Source organism: Miscanthus floridulus, unplaced genomic scaffold (assembly GCF_019320115.1).
Source record: "Miscanthus floridulus cultivar M001 unplaced genomic scaffold, ASM1932011v1 os_1366_2, whole genome shotgun sequence".
In the NCBI taxonomy this organism is placed as follows: Eukaryota; Viridiplantae; Streptophyta; class Magnoliopsida; order Poales; family Poaceae; genus Miscanthus; species Miscanthus floridulus.
In genome coordinates, this window is record NW_027097676.1 from 1 (window position 1) to 4392 (window position 4392).

Below are 4392 nucleotides of genomic sequence, written 5' to 3' on the forward strand. Positions count from 1 at the left end.
TGTGCTACCTATCTCATGATCACTTGATAAACTAGGTTAGCACTTAGGGTTTCATCAATTCACCAAAACCAAACTAGAGCTTTCAATCTCCCCCTTTTTGATACTTGATGACAACCCTTATACAAAGATATGAATTGAAATTCAATTGAATCCATGTTGCTTGCCCAAGCATATTTACCATGTGTAAAAGAATATGGATAAGTTTCATGAACCCTAAATGGTAGCAATTGCTCCCCCTACATATGTGCTAAGAGTTTGGATTATAGCTTGCACATATGCTTAGATAGGAAATATAGGAGTCAATGTCTACCACATGATGCTAAGGTATAAAAGATGGACCTTTGAAGTGTGATACCAATCGGAGTGCACCAATATACCATCCTTAGCACCATGGTTAGTTCAATATCACTTGGAAACATACTTTTGAAAGATACCACTTGTAAAGACTTACTTGGAAAAGAAAGTTATCTAGTGATTTCATTTCATCATTCAATTTTACAACTAACATTCATTACACAAGCATGGATGTGTAAATTTAATACTTGTGCCATGCAAGCAAGCATATGAAATGCACATTCAAATGCACCATACAAGTTCATGAGCTTGCTCCCCCTACTTGTGTGCTCAAAATTTTAGTTGATCCCTTTCCTTTTTCATATCTCTCCCTTATCTTTGTTTCTCTCTCCCCCTTATCTTTGTTTCTCTCCCCCTTTGTCATCAATGACCACAAAGGTTCTAAATATAGATAGTATTACTTATAGGGTCAGGGTTATCAATGTCAATCAATGGGGTGAGGATCATTTTCCCAAATTTGGTCTAGTCTAGATCATTTACCAAAGATATTTAACTCGGTTTGATCCAAGGACAAGCTTATTCACACCTCTAAACAAGGGTTATCTTATACCATGTTGAGTTAAACACTTATAGTTCATTTTCTAGATTAAACACTAGGTTTACAAGCCCATAAACATGTCATGTGCCATCACTAGATTAAGTCAAGCATAGAAGCAATAGTGATACCATATGGACATCAAAATCATTTGATTTTCATGAATGAGCCTTATAAAATAGAACCACTTGAAAAGGTCCTAATAAGATTGAAAATATGACTAGATGCACTAAACATGTCCTTAGCAAGGATGTATGCCATGCCAATCAACTTTTACCTTGGATTGCTCGAAGGAGAGGCATGTCATATTAGTGGGGGGGGTGCATCAACACATATTTGAGAAATCCAATATGTTCAACTCATTCCTTAGCTTGCAAAACCTTTTCTCATCCAATGGCTTGGTGAATATATCGGCAAGTTGATCTTCGGTGCCTACACTCTCAATGCAAATGTCTCCTTTTTGTTGGTGATCTCTTATGAAATGGTGTTGGACATCAATGTGCTTTGTTCTTGCATGTTGAACTGGATTGTTGGTTAACTTGATTGCACTCTTATTGTCACATAGCAATGGCACTTTCTTGAACTTGATTCCAAAGTCACACAAAGTGGCCTTCATCCAAAGTATTTGTGTACAACAACTACCGGCGGATATGTATTCGGCTTCGGCGGTTGATAATGCAACACTATTTTGCTTCTTTGATGACCATGAAACAAGTTATCTTCCTAACAATTGACATGTGCCTGATGTGCTCTTCCTTTCAACCTTGCATCCCGCATAATCCGAGTCGGAGTATCCAACTAGCTCAAAATTTGCTCTTTTGGGATACCACAAACCAACATTTGGTGTATGCTTCAAGTATCTCAATATCCTCTTTGTAGCCTTCAAATGACTTTCTCTTGGTGAGGCTTGAAATCTTGCACACATGCATACACTAAACATGACATCCGGCCTTGATGCGGTCACATAGAGTAGGCTTCCAATCATAGACCGATACAACTTTTGATCCACCATATTTCCACTTGCATCACTGTCCAAGTTGCCATTGGTTCCCATTGGTGTGCTAATGACTTTGCTATCAATCATGCCAAACTTCTTGGTCATGTCCTTGATGTACTTGCCTTGACTCATAAATGTACCATTCTTCAATTGCTTGATTTGAAGATCAAGGAAGTAACTCAACTCTCCAATCATGGACATTTCAAACTCATTATCCATCATCTTTCCAAACTCATCACAAAATTCTTGATTGATTGATCCAAATATGATATCATCAACATATATTTGCAACACAAATAGATCTTTTCTAATCTTCTTGATGAAAAGAGTGGTGTCAACCTTGCCCATTGTGAACCCTTTAGAGAAGAGGAAATCCCTCAATCTCTCATACCATGCTCTAGGTGCTTGCTTTAAGCTATACAATGCCTTCTTCAACTTGTACACATGGTTGGGCTTCTTGTCATCTTCAAAACCAGGAGGTTGCTCAACATATACTTCTTCATTGATGTAGCCATTTAGAAATGCACTCTTAACATCCATTTGATAGAGCTTGATGTTGTGAGCACAAGCATAGGCTAACAAGATTCTTATTGCTTCCAATCTAGCAACCGGGGCATAAGTTTCTCCAAAGTCAAGACCTTCAACTTGTGTATATCCTTGTGCTACCAATCTTGCTTTGTTCCTTACTACTATCCCATCTTAATCTTGTTTGTTTCTAAAGACCCATTTGGTTCCAATCACATTGTGTCCCTTTGGTCTTTCTACCATTTTCCATACTTGATTTCTTGTGAAGTTGTTTAGCTCTTCATGCATAGCATTGACCCAATCAATATCCTTCAAAGCTTCATCTATCTTCTTTGGTTCAATGGATGACACAAATGAAAAGTGTTCACAAAATGATGCCAATATTGATCTTGTTTGTACACCTCTTAAAATATCTCCAATGATTGTATCCAAAGGATGATCTCTTGCAATACTTGTTGGTTGAATGATTGGAACTTGATTGCTTGCACTTGTTTGATCATTGGGTTGAGATGATGTACTAGCCACTTGATCTTGATCAATATCATGAGAGTCACTTGCACTAGCTTGATTTGTATCATCTTGCATATTTGAGTTAGAGAGCACTTGCACTTGATCATCTTCATCATCATTCACTTGCCTAGGCCTCAATTCACCAATATCCATGTTCTTCATGGCATTTGAAAGTTGAATGCCTCTAACATCTTCCAAGTTCTCATGCTCTTCTTGTGAACCCTTGGTTTCATCAAATTCAACATCATGAACTTCCTCAAGAGTACCACTATCCAAATTCCAAACTCTATATGCTTTGCTTGTTGTGGAATAGCTAAGTAAGAATCCTTCATCACATTTCTTGTCAAACTTGCCCAATCTTGTGCCTTTCTTCAAGATGTAGCATTTGTAATCAAAGACCCGAAAATATGCAATGTTGGGCTTTCTACCATTTAAGAGCTCATATGGTGTCTTCTCTTTCAATCGGTGACAATAGAGGTGGTTGCTACAATAGCAAGTCGTGCTGATAGCTTCGGCCCAAAAAGATTGACTCACATTGTACTCACTAAGCATAGACCTTGCCATATCAATAAGTGTTCTATTCTTCCTCTCAACAAGGCCATTTGATTGTGGAGTATATTTGGCCAAGAATTGATGTCTAATTCTAAATTCATCACATAACTCATCAATTCTAGTATTCTTGAACTCACTACCATTGTCACTTCTAACTCTCTTTATGGTTGTTTCAAACTCATTGTGAATGCCCTTGACAAATATTTGAATGTTGCAAATACATCACTTTTGTCCACTAGGAAGAATACCCATGTGTATCTAGTGTAGTCATCCACTATCACAAATCCATATTTGTTTCCACCGATACTAGTGTATTGTGTTGGCCCAAACAAATCCATGTGCAATAACTCAAATGCTTTACTAGTGCTCATCATGCTTTTCTTAGGATGGGTGTTTCCAACTTGTTTGCTGGCTTGACAAGAGCTACAAAGCTTATCCTTTTCAAACACATCTTTCAAGCCTTTAACTAAGTCATGCTTAACCAATCTATTCAATTATTTTATTCCAACATGACCAAGCCTTCTATGCCATAACCAATCCATGCTAGACTTAGTGAACAAGCATGTTGATAATTGAGCTTCACTAGCATTGAAATCAACCAAGTATAGATTCTCATATCTAAAGCCTTTGAAGATCAAATTAGAGCCATCTACACTTATGATTTCTACATCATCTACTCCAAATATGCATTTGAATCCAAGATCACACAATTGAGCCACGGATAGCAAATTGAAGTTCAAGCTCTCTACTAGCAACACATTGGATATGCTCAAGTCATTGGATATTGCAATCTTACCAAGCCCTTTGACCTTGCTTTTGCCATTGTCACCAAATGTGATACTATCATAACCATTATTGCCATTGGTGTTGATTGAGTTGAACATTCTTGCATCTCCGGTCATGTGTTGAGTGCACCCAC